The 13090-nt window shown below is 41.8% G+C and overlaps 1 long non-coding RNA gene across 2 annotated transcripts in view; it reads left to right on the forward strand.

Annotated features, from left to right (window-relative positions):
• Window positions 1–13090, forward strand: part of LOC134733594 (uncharacterized) — a 154479-nt gene that overhangs the window by 95350 nt on the left and 46039 nt on the right. The gene's annotated exons all lie outside the window — the stretch shown is intronic.

A 13090-nucleotide genomic window follows, 5' to 3' on the forward strand; every position in this document is an offset into this window, starting at 1 on the left:
TTTCCCATTGGTTCTGTTTCTCTGTAGAACCCTGACTAATACTGGCATCATTAATTTGCCAGAATGGTACTGCACTGTAGAGCTTTTTCTGATTCTTGCCTTTGTAATGCAGCACTGTATTTATAAGTGCTTCTTATTCATGTTGCTGTGTGTATAACTAGTTGGCTGCTTCTAACTACTGCTAACTACTATTCCATAGTTAATATACATTCCTTTTATTTAGCTATTCCCTTCATGGTGGCTTCCATCTCCCAGATAGCACAAACAATCCACTAATGAACATCATTTTACCTCTGTCCTCATAGACAGGTGTGAGAATGACTCAGAGCTGTATGTTCTGGATTGTTTTCCCAAGTCAGAAGGACTCTTACTTTTGTATCTCCTGAACATGGGTTCTAGTTCTCAATGTTGCTCAATAAAACAGCTGCTTGGCTCTCTTCTTTGGTTCTTGCTTCATGTCTGTACCCTCCTTCCCAGAAGAATGAAGAGATCATTTTAGAATAGTTGAAACACACTTGAACCCCTGACACTTATAACCACCATATATATGATTTGCATGTTAGAGACAAGGAAGCAAACTGGGAGACTTTGGGTGACATCCCCAAGTCACTTGAGTGGTGTTGAGGTGTGCTCATTTATTATGTGTTCCATTCATACATGGGTGAGATCACACATTCATCAATGTTGGTCTGTTGGGAAGTTAAAGTGATCGATTTCTATCTAAAAGACAGATCATGAAACCTAGCACCGCTGTTGGGAAATGTTGGTGCAGAGTTGTAAAGGTTAGATTATTGGATTTGATAACAACAATAATGCTTGCTTGTAAATAAAATTTACCCATGCTGCTCCTTTGGAGTCCTCTCCTCATTTTGGTTATTAAACCGAGCATACCATTCCTGCTACCCTGAGTCTTCTCTATATCACCATGAAGGAGACGTGGGGATCTGATCCCAGCCCTGTCTGTCTGCAGAGAGTGCACTCTTAGCCCTTTGGGAAGTATAGCAAGCAAAGCTCAGCTCCAGTGCCCAGAACCCTTCCTGCCACCCTCCTTGTGTGCTCATGGTACCCCAGCTTCTTTTTCAGAACCTCATAGCTCTCAGGTAGGTATCAGGGATTCTTATAAAATCTCACATGTGGTGGAGCTTTCAAAGATTATCTTTTCAAAGCTCCCACCAGAAGCAGGAATGCTGCCCCTGGCACTTCAGCAGCTGGTTCCCTGCTTTGCCTGGAGAACATCTCAACTTTCTCCATTGCCCTTCTGTGACACTCCTATCCTGGAGAAGTGCCAACTCTGCTCTGTCTGGAAATGGCTTTTTGTACTTATTCTGCTTTGTGCAACCCAGCTCCCCCAGGCCACACAGACTGGCACCACTCCTGCCAACTCCTAACAGCGATTTTAACACTCCCAGACATCACTGCATCTTCCCCTTGTCAGATAAACAACCCATTCCCTTCTTTGTGTATGTTTCAAAAATAAATTTACATGGGGTACATTTCCATCTTTACTCTTATTCCTTCCTGTGGAATGAGGGACTCTGAACCCTAAAAGACACCTCAGGAAGTTCTACAAGAGTTGTGGTTAGGGATTTGGAGAGCCTTTCTTTGTCTCTTAAAGAATACTAGGTCGGGCGCAGTGGCTCACACCTGTAATCCCAGCACTTTGGAAGGTCGAGGTGGGCGGATCATGAGGTCAGGAGTTCGAGACCAGCCTGGCCAATATGGTGAAACTCCTGTCTCTACTAAAAATAAAAAAAATTAGCTGGGCGTGGTGGAACGTGCCTGTACTCCCAGCTACTTGGGAGGCTGAGGCAGGAGAATCGCTTGAGCCCAGGAGGCGGAGGTTGCAGAGAGCTGAGATCGCGCCACTGCACTCCAGCCTGGGCAACAGAGCAAGAACCCATCTCAAAAAAACATAAAAAAAGGGAAAAAAGAATACTATGTAAGCAATCTTATCTATCCTCCTCACCCTATGTGTGCTGTAAACTCCAGAGGGATGGTTACAGAATGACTATTAAATCGGATCCTCACATACACAAGCACACAAAGGAGGGCCTCTGGAGTTTACCCTGGTCAGAGGGCTGAGATCCCTGCCAAGATGACATTAAAGAAAAATTTCTCCAATGCCAAGAAAGCCACCGTGCGAAAGGGAGACACAAAGAATTAAAATAGGTGAGAGACTGAGGGGCAGAGGAGGATCCCAAGTACCGTGGGATATTGGATGGCCAGACCACACCAGAAAGACTCACCTATGCTGAAGACTTAGTTGCTTCATTATCTATAACCAGGTTAAATCAAGGAAGTTAACTGAAGTCCATGGCCCTGTGTTTTCAAAAAGAAATCTCAGCAGCTGCAGGTCACAGTTGTAAACATCCAGGGAGCCCAGCCTTTGCCCTCCCCTCCCTCCAACCAGCTACAGGAACCTGATATCATTTCTTAAAAGGACAGCATTTGATCTGCTTGAAAACTTCCATTTTGGGTCCTCTCAAAGCAAAGGGTTATTGTCTTGATGAAAAATTAACGGAGAGAATCATTTCCCGTGTGTGTGCTTGTGTGTGTGTGTGTGTGTGTGTGTGTGAGCGTGCATGCATGTAGTGTTAGCATGTGCATAAATGACTGAATAACTTAACCTGAGGGATGTGAATGGGTATAGAACAATGGCTAGAGAATGCCAAGCATTTGCCTTGGAACCAAGGAAGGCTGCACCTTATAGGGCTGATCTGGCTTTTCCAGATTGGTTATTCCAAGGCACCCTGAGGCCATGGGTGAGCTGTGCAAGTCTGATTTCATTTAAAATTGTATAGAAACAAGTGTATTTATAAAACGATAATTAGTTCTGCCATTCCTTGAAAAAGAAATGCATATATGAATATGTACATATGTTTATATTGTATCAAATCGTTCTGGAGGAAGGCTGAGGCTAGACATCATAGCAGAATTTTTAATTCACAATGTCAGTAGCAGAAAAGGCACCTCCTCCTCCCCCAAACCACCAGCTCATCACTACCAAGTCAGTCCAATCACCAATACTATTCTGTGAGGGACCTTGTCAACTGTCTTAACATCTACTTTTTTGGGTGTGGCACCCTTTTGTGCCTGCTCTAGACTGGAACTGGGGCCTCCAGATGATCTTTTCTAAAATGACTTACAGAATCTTCAATGTATTAAAAGGTTTTTTTGCTTCTCTTTTTTCTTTCTTTTTTTTTTTTTTTTTTTTGAGAAGGACTTTCACTCTTGTTGTCCAGGCTAGAGTCCAGTGACGCGATCTCGGCTCACTGCAACCTCCGCCTCCTGGGTTCAAGCGATTCTCCTGCCTCAGACTCCCAAGAAGCTGGGATTAAAGGCACCCACCACCACACCCAACTCATTTTCTGTATTTTTAGTAGAGATAGGGTTTCACCATGTTGGCCAGGCTGGTCTCGAACTCCTGACCTCAGGTGATCCACCCGCCTTGGCCTCCCAAAGTGCAGGGATTACAGGTATGAACCACCACTTCCGGCCAATACATTCAAAGTTTAACAGACTTGATCTGCCTGTTGGATGCTGCTCTCACATGCTTTCCACTTCTCCAGGATTCATAAGGATTCCTGATAGAGAGCAGACCATGATCAGTGGTGCCATTGCACCTGCCCCCCACCACCCCTCACTGACTTGCATGCTCAGAACCAGCCCCCGCCTCACCGCTACACCTGCTAGGTTCATTCTCAGGAGACTTCAGAAAAGTCAAAAATAACTCCTCATCAGAAGAAGCTCAGGACCCCTGCTTTAACATGAAAACCTTTGAGAATGGCCTTTTCAGCTTCAAAGCCACCATGGTGGGCAAAGCTTCAAAGACAGGGCAGGGTTAGCTTTGAAGAGCTGGTGTTTTCAAAGCAGTGGTCTTAACCTTCTTCTAGGTCATAGGCCCCTCTGGAAACCTAATAAAAGCTATGGAGCCACATGCCATGAAAATATAAAAGCTTGATGAGAAAGTTGCCTGCAAATGCAGAGGGCTTGTAGACACTGAACACCACCATAGACCATAGGATAAGAATTCCTACTATACTATTATAGCCAGATGTGCGCATCAGTATGTCTTTTCCAAGTCTTCTCTGAAGGACCCCAATGAGTCTTTCTGATCTCATTTGTCAGTATTTTCACTTTTCTCTATTTCCCAGGTCTGTGTTCCATTCATCCATCCCTCTAGGTCTGATATTCAGTAAGTAGATTATGGTTTGGGTTGTATTTTTTCTTTTAGAAGCCAGCATCCATTCTGATTGGGAGGTACCCATGTCCCATAGGGTTATTTTGAATAATACTGTCTCTGAATTCATCATTCATCCATGCATCTACAGATCCTGCTATCCAACCATTTATTCCCACTCAGTCAAAAAAAAAAAAAAAAACCCTTCCATACTCCAGGGACTGGAGAGACAGCAGGAAAAAAGACCAAGATTTTCTGCCTTCATGTTATTGACAATTGAGTGAAAAGATGGACAAATAAAAGCAATTATAATGTAAAGACATAAATGTTCTAGAGACAATCAGGACACTTTGAAAATATATAAACGTTTTTAATTTTTTTTAAATTTTAAGTTCATAGGTTCATGTGTGGGTTTGTTACATAGGTAAACTTGTGTCATAAGGATTTGTTGTACAGATGATTCCATCACCCAATTATTAAGGCTACTACCCATTAGTTTTTTTCCTCAGCCTCTCCCTCTTCCCACCCTTCACCCTCCAATAGGCCCCAGTGTCTGTTGTTCCCCTCTTTGTATCCATGTGTTCTCATCATTTAGCTCCCACTTACAAGTCAGAATGTGTGGTATTTGGTTTTCTGTTCCTGCGTTAGTTTGCTAAGGATAACGGCCTCTAGCTGTATCCCTGTTCCTGCAAAGGACATGATATTGTTCTTTTTATGGCTGCATAGTGTTCCATGATGTATATACTCCACATTTTCTTTATCCAGTCTACCATTGATGAGCATTTAGGTTGATTCTATGTCTTTGCTATTGTGAATAGTGCTGCAATAAACATATATGTGCATATGTCTTTTTTTATTATACTTTAAGTTTTAGGGGACATGTGCACAACGTGCAGGTTTGTTACATATGTATACATGTGCCATGTTGGTGTGTTGCACCCATTAACTCGTCATTTAGCATTAGGTGTATCTCCTAATGCTATCCCTCCCTCCTCCCCCAACCCCACAACAGGCCGCCCCGGTGTGTGGTGTTCCCCTCCCTGTGTCCATGTGTACTCATTGTTCAATTCTCACCTATGAGTGAGAACATGCGGTGTTTGGTTTTTTGTCCTTGTGATAGTTTGTGGAGAATGATGGTTTCCAGCTTCATCCACATCCCTATAAAGGACACGAACTCATCATTTTTTATGGCTGCAAAGTATTCCATGGTGTATATGTGCCACATTTTCTTAATCCAGTCTGTCACTGTTGGACATTTGGGTTGGTTCCAAGTCTTTGCTATTGGGAATAGTGCCACAATAAACATACATGTGCATGTGTCTTTATAGCAGCATGATTTATAATCCTTTGGGTATATACCCAGTAATGGGATGGCTGGGTCAAATGGTATTTCTAGTTCTAGATCCCTGAGGAATCGCCACACTGACTTCCACAATGGTTGAACTAGTTTACAGTCCCACCAACAGTGTAAAAGTGTTCCTATTTCTCCACATCCTCTCCAGCACCTGTTGTTTCCTGACCTTTTAATGATCGCCATTCTAACTGGTGTGAGACGGTAACTCATTGTGGTTTTGATTTGCATTTCTCTGATGGCCAGTGTTGATGAGCATTTTTTCATGTGTCTTTTGGCTGCATAAATGTCTTCTTCTGAGAAGTGTCTGTTCATATCCTTTGCCCACTTGTTGATGGGGTTGTTTGTTTTTTTCTTGTAAATTTGTTTGAGTTCATTGTAGATTCTGGATATTAGCCCTTTGTCAGATGAGTAGATTGCAAAAATTTTCTCCCATTCTGTAGGTTGCCTGTTCACTCTGATGGTAGTTTCTTTTGCTGTGCAGAAGCTCTTTGGTTTAATTAGATCCCATTTGTCAATTTTGGCTTTTGTTGCCATTGCTTTTGGTGTTTTAGACATGAAGTCCTTACCCATGCCTATATCCTGAATGGTATTGCCTAGGTTTTCTTCTTGGGTTTTTATGGTTTTAGGTCTAACATTTAATTCTTTAATCCATCTTGAATTAATTTTTGTATAAGGTGTAAGGAAGGGATCCAGTTTCAGCTTTCTACACATGGCTAGCCAGTTTTCCCAGCACCATTTATTAAGTAGGAAATCCTTTCCCCATTTCTTGTTTTTGTCAGGTTTGTCAAAGATCAGACAGTTGTAGATATGCGGCATTATTTCTGAGGGCTCTGTTCTGTTCCATTGGTCTATATCTCTGTTTTGGTACCAGTACCATGCTGTTCTGGTTACTGTAGCCTTGTAGTATAGTTTGAAGTCAGGTAGCGTGATGCCTCCAGCTTTGTTCTTTTGGCTTAGGATTGACTTGGCAATGCAGGCTGTTTTTTGGTTCCATATGAACTTTAAAGTAGTTTTTTCCAATTCTGTGAAAAAAGTCATTGGTAGCTTGATGGGGATGGCATTGAATCTGTCAATTACCTTGGGCAGTAAGGCCATTTTCATGATATTGATTCTTCCTATCCATGAGCATGGAATGTTCTTCCATCTGTTTGTATCCTCTTTTATTTCACTGAGCAGTGGTTTGTAGTTCTCCCTGAAGAGGTCCTTCACATCCCTTGTAAGTTGGATTCCTAGGTATTTTATTCTCTTTGAAGCAATTGTGAATGGGAGTTCACTGATGATTTGGCTCTCTGTTTGTCTGTTATTGGTGTATAAGAATGCTTGTGATTTTTGCACATTGATTTTATATCCTGAGACTTTGCTGAAGTTGCTTATCAGCTTAAGGAGATTTTGGGCTGAGATGATGGGGTTTTCTAGATATACAATCATGTCATCTGCAAACAGGGACAATTTGACTTCCTCTTTTCCTAATTGAATACCCTCTATTTCCTTCTCCTGCCTGATTACCCTGGCAAGAACTTCCAACACTATGTTGAATAAGAGTGGTGAGAAAGGGCATCCCTGTCTTGTGCTAGTTTTCAAAGGGAATGCTTCCAGTTTTTGCCCATTCAGTATGATATTGGCTGTAGGTTTGTCATAGATAGCTCTTATTATTTTGAGATACGTCCCATCAATACCTAATTTATTGAGATTTTTTAGCATGAAGGGCTAATAATTTTGTCAAAGGCCTTTTCTGCATCTGTTGAGATAATCATATGGTTTTTGTCATTGGTTCTTTTTATTTGCTGGATTGTGTTTATTGATTTGCGTATGTTGAACCAGCCTTACATCCCAGGGATGAAGCCCACTTGATCATGGTGGATAAGCTTTTGGATGTGCTGCTGGATTTGGTTTGCCAGTATTTTATTGAGGACTTTTGTATGATGTTTGTCAGGGATATTGGTCTAAAATTCTCTCTTTTTGTTGTTTCTCTGCTAGGCTTTGGTATCAGGTTGATGCTGGCCTCATAAAATGAGTTAGGGAGGATTCCCTCTTTTTCTATTGATTGGAATAGTTTCAGAAGGAATGGTACCAGCTCCTCCTTGTACCTCTGGTAGAATTCGGCTGTGAATCCATCTGGTCCTGGATATTTTTTGGTTGGTAAGCTGTTAATTATTGCCTCAATTTCAGAGCCTGTTATTGATCTATTCAGAGAGTCAACCTCTTCCCGGTTTAGTCTTGGGAGGGTGTATGTGTCAAGGAATTAATCCATTTCTTCTAGATTTTCTAGTTTATTTTCATAGAGGTGTTTATGGTATTCTCTGATGGTAGTTTGTATTTCTGTGGGATCGGTGGTGATATCCCCTTTATCATTTTTTATTGCATCTATTTGATTCTTCTCTCTTTTCTTCTTTGTTAGTCTTGCTAGCGGTCTATCAATTTTGTTGATCTTTTCAAAAAACCAGCTCCTGGATTCATGGATTTTTTGAAGGGTTTTTTGTGTCTCTATCTCCAGTTCTGCTCTGATCTTAGTTATTTCTTGCCTTCTGCTAGCTTTTGAATGTGTTTGCTCTTGCTTCTCTTGTTCTTTTAATTGCGAAGGTAGGGTGTCAATTTTAGATCTGCTTTCTCTTGTGGGCATTTAGTGCTATAAATTTCCCTCTATACACTGCTTTAAGTGTGTCCCAGAGATTCTGGTATGTTGTGTCTTTGTTCTCGTTGGTTTCAAAGAACATCTTTATTTCTGCCTTCATTTTGTTATGTACCCAGTAGTCATTCAGGAGCAGGTTGTTCAGTTTCCATGTAGTTGAGCGATTGTTTCTTAATCCTGAGTTCTAGTTTGATTGCACTGTGGTCTGAGAGACAGTTTGTTATAATTTCTGCTGTTTTACATTTGCTGAGTAGTGCTTTACTTCCAACTATGTGGTCAATTTTGGAATAGGTGCGGTGTGGTGCTGAGAAGAATGTATATTCTGTTGATTTGGAGTGGAGAGTTCTGTAGATGTCTGTTAGGTCCACTTGGTGCAGAGCTGAGTTCAATTCCTGGATATCCTTGTTAACTTTCTTTCCTGTTGATCTGTCTAATGTTGACAGTGGGTTGTTAAAGTCTCCCATCATTATTGTGTGGGAGTCTAAGTCTCTTTGTAGGTCTCTAAGGACTTGCTTTATGAATCCGGGTGCTCCTGTATTGAGTGCATATATATTTAGGATAGTTAGCTCTTCTTGTTGAATTGATCCCTTTATCATTATGTAATGGCCTTCTTTGTCTCTTTTGACGGTTGTTGGTTTAAAGTCTGTTTTATCAGAGACTAGGATTGCAACCCCTGCCTTTTTTTGTTTTCCATTTGCTTGGTAGATCTTCCTCCATCCCTTTATTTTGAGCCTATGTGTGTCTCTGCACATGAGATGGGTTTCCAGGATACAGCACACTGATGAGTCTTGACTCTTTATCCAATTTGCCAGTCTGTGTCTTTTCACTGGAGCATTTAGCCCATTTACATTTAAGGTTAATATTGTTATGTGTGAATTTGATCCTGTCATTACGATGTTAGCTGGTTATTTTACTCGTTAGTTGATGCAGTTTCTTCCTAGCCTCTATGGTCTTTACAATTTGGCATGTTTTTGCAGTGGCTGGTACCAGTTTTTCCTTTCCATGTTTACTGCTTCCTTCTGGAGCTCTTGTAGGGCAGGCCTGGTGATGACAAAATCTTTCAGCATTTGCTTGTCTGTAAAGGATTTTATTTCTCATTCACTTATGAAGCTCAGTTTGGCTGGATATGAAATTCTGGGTTGGAAATTCTTTTCCTTCAGAATGTTGAATGTTGGCCTCCACTCTCTTCTGGCTTGTAGAGTTTCTGCCAAGAGATCAGCTGTTAGTCTGATGGGCTTCCCTTTGTGGTTAACCCGACCTTTCTCTCTGGCTGCCCTTAACATTTTTTCCTTCATTTCAACTTTGGTGTTTCTGACAATTATGTGCATTGGAGTTGCTCTTCTCGAGGAGTATCTTTGTGGCTTTCTCTGTATTTCCTGAATTTGAATGTTGGCCTGCCTTGCCAGATTGGGGAAGTTCTCCTGGATAATATCCTGTTTTACAATACAATAACGTCTATTTCTTTGGGTATATACCAAGTAGTGGGATTGCTGGGTCAAATGGTATTTCTTTTTTAGGTCTTTGATGAATTGTCACAGTGTTTTCCACAATGGTTGAACTAATTTACACTCGTATGAACAGTGTGTAAGTGTTTAAAATAGAATTTTAACCCGTACTTGAAATCAGGCAATCAGGAATACCTTCTGAAGAAAAATATGTATAGCTGAGAATAATGGATAACTGGGAGTTACCCAAATACAATGCAGGCGGAAGAGTAGATGAAAGAATGTACAACTGTCCAAAGGTTTGCGGTTCATCCTAAAGCTAATGAAGAGCAACTTCTGGCTCTTAAGCAGAACAATAATGATTCAACCTGAACCTCCCAAAGCTCACCCCAGTTCTCCAGAGGAGAGAATGAATAGAAGGAATCAAGACTAAAGACAAGAAACTAGTTAGAAGGCTGTTGTGGTGTTCCAGATGGTAAGCTAGACCTGGATAATGACAGCAGGGTTGGAGGAAAGTGGGTGCTTTGGTGAGCTATAGAGGGTAGAAATGATGAGACTTGGTGATTGACTGATTTAGGGGTTAGAGCTGAGGGAGAAGGAATAGCCAAGAATACAGTGCCTTAATTTCTGATTTGGGCAACTAGGTGGCTGGGTGCACAACATTAAGGAAAAATGAAAAAGAATCAGATTTGGTAGGGACACAGAATGATAAGATAAATGCAGCTTTGGACATGTTGAGCTTGAGTTGCCTGCAAGACATTCAAGCAGAAGTGTCTAGAATTCTACTGGCTCTAACATGCAAGAAAGATCCAGCCTGGAAATATGGATTTGGGAGCCACCAGTGTACACATTGTTTTTAAAGCCTGGAGAAGAGTATGCAGAGCAGAGATTTTCAACCAGGGAAATGCCACAACCCCTTCAGGGTATATTTTGGAGATGTACACAAGCATTTTGTAGTTGTCACTATGACTGGGGGCAATAGCTGGCTTCTACTGGGTGGGAGCCAGGGATACAGGTTGCCCTGCAATGTTGGAGATAGTCCCACACAAAGAATCCTTCTCTGTCCTGTGTTACTCTCTCACTGTTTATAAAGATCTGAGCTTAGATAGTCTAACTCCAAATAAATACCTTTTTTAACATTGCTTTATTATACATTGGGTTTTCTAGGAATGCAACTACAGGGTAAGGTGAAGGAAGACTTCTCTGTAAACCCAGTCCATATTCATGCCTTCAGACCAGACTTCTGTCCTGAAATCCTGACTTCTGTATGTTCAACATCTCCATGTGGAGGTCTAATGAGCAACTCAAACCTAAATTGTCCAAATCTGGACTGCTAATCTCTCCCCTCTAACTTCACCTCCACTCAGTCTTCCCCATCTCCATGGAGAGTGACTTTAAGGTCAAAACCTTTCAATTATCCTCAACTCCTCTAATTTTTTTCTCACAACATCTGCCCAGTTCATCAGGGAATCCTCATGGCTCTACGACCAAAATACCTCCAGGCTCTGACCTCATCTTCCCATCTCCATAGCGGAGTCCCACTCTGTCACCCAGGCTGGAGTGCAATGCAACCTCTGCCTCCCAGGTTCAAGCGATTCTCCTACCTCAGCCTCCCAAGTAGCTGGGATTACAGGCACACGCCATCACACCCAGCTAATTTTTGTATTTTTAGTGCAGAGGGGATTTTGCCATGTTGGCCAGGCTTGTCTTGAACTCCTGACCTCAGGTGATCCACCCATCTCAGCCTTCCAGTGTTGGGATTACCGGTGTGAGCCACCATGCCCAGCCCATCTCTTGCTTGGTTTATTGCAATTGTACCTAACTGGCTTCCCCACAGTTATTCTCTGTCTCTTACAGTTTATGCTCAACTGCAGCCAGAGTGACACTATTAAAGCCTAAGTTAGATTACATCACTCCTCAGATCTAAACCCTCCAGTAGTTCCCCATGTCCCTCAGAGAAAGAGCCAAGTCCTTTTGCTAACCTATAAGGCCCTTAATAAACCTCCCCTGGCCCCTGCTTACCTCTCTGACCTCATCTCCTTCGCTCTCCTCCTCACTTGCTCCTTCCAGCCACAGGGGCCTCCTCGCTCCTCTTTAATACAAACGTGCTGACCACACTCTTGCATTTCAGCCTTTCTACCAGCTATTTCCTCCACCTGAAACACTCCTCCTTCAATTATCCAAACAACTGACCCCCACATCTTCAAGCTGTGGCTCAGATCTCAGCTTCACAATGAATGCCACGCTGACCACCATTTCTTAACTTGCAACTCCCTTCCAGGCAGTATTCCTGATCCTTTCACTCAACTGCATTTTCCCCATAGATCTTCTCAGCTTCTAAACAGCACATTATTAACTTAGGATTTAAGTTTATTTTTTGCTGTCTGTCCACCCTACCAGTTGCTAGTTCCATGAGGGTAAGAATCTTTATTTATTTCTATTTTCCAAGTGTCTAGAATAAAGCCTAGCAAATAGTAAGTGCTCTGTAAATATTTCCTGAATAAATGTATTAATGAACTATGGTAAGATTAGCTCTTATGCCATCATGTTTTCTTCCCAAACTATTGATTCTGGCATAAATTCCATGAGAAAGACTTTCTTGTTGATATTCAAAGCTAAGCGTTCAGAATTTTTTTTTAAACTTTATTTCTTAAAACAACAACAATAATAAAAGTCTTGTTTTTCAAGACTGCTGGCTCTTCTGGAAGTTCAGATCCATTCAGGATCTCAGTTGTGTCCTTGGTTCTAGGCCACATTCGCAATAGCAGTAGGAAAGCAAGTCTGGTTGTGCAAGGTGAGTCTGGGGTATCAGAAAAAGAACCCTCAACTGCTGTCTCAAAATACTCTTCTCTGCACATATTGGAGCAGCTCTGATCTCTGGGACATTCTTGGATGAAGCCACAGTCTTACTCTCTCTAACCTTTATCATTTGACCTTGGTACTTCTTTCTAAGATGAGCAAGGACAAGACTCTCCCTTCTTCTTTCAGGCCTAATTGAAGGCCTAATTTAACCCTTCAGTCTTTGCACTCCCTCACACTGTCCCATCTCTTAGTCTTCTCATTCAAACATCTACTGGTTGTTTATCTCTCCTCCTATGACACCAGTTAAATTAAGCACTTTCAACATCCTAGCAGAATCTTCTGCATGTACTCAGATTGTCTCTATCCCTCTTACAGCACAGGACCCACGATGGACACAATATTCTAGGTGTCATGTAACTGTGCATGGATGAGCCAGAACAGAACCCCACACTGAAGCTTTAGTTACTTACTTGTGCAACCACTTCACATTTGTCCAGAGGGTTCAGTGTTATTCTAACAAAAACAGAAAGTAACTGCAGGGTTTTAAACAGAAGGATAATGATCAGAACTGAGTTTCTCTAAGGTCGCTCCAGAGGAGCAAATAGATCAGAAGAGTCAAGGCTGAAGGCCAAAAACCAATTAGGAGGCCGTTGTAGTGTTCTTGATGGTAGTTCGCTGGG

Source organism: Symphalangus syndactylus, chromosome 18, assembly GCF_028878055.3.
Source record: "Symphalangus syndactylus isolate Jambi chromosome 18, NHGRI_mSymSyn1-v2.1_pri, whole genome shotgun sequence".
NCBI classification, from domain to species: Eukaryota; Metazoa; Chordata; class Mammalia; order Primates; family Hylobatidae; genus Symphalangus; species Symphalangus syndactylus.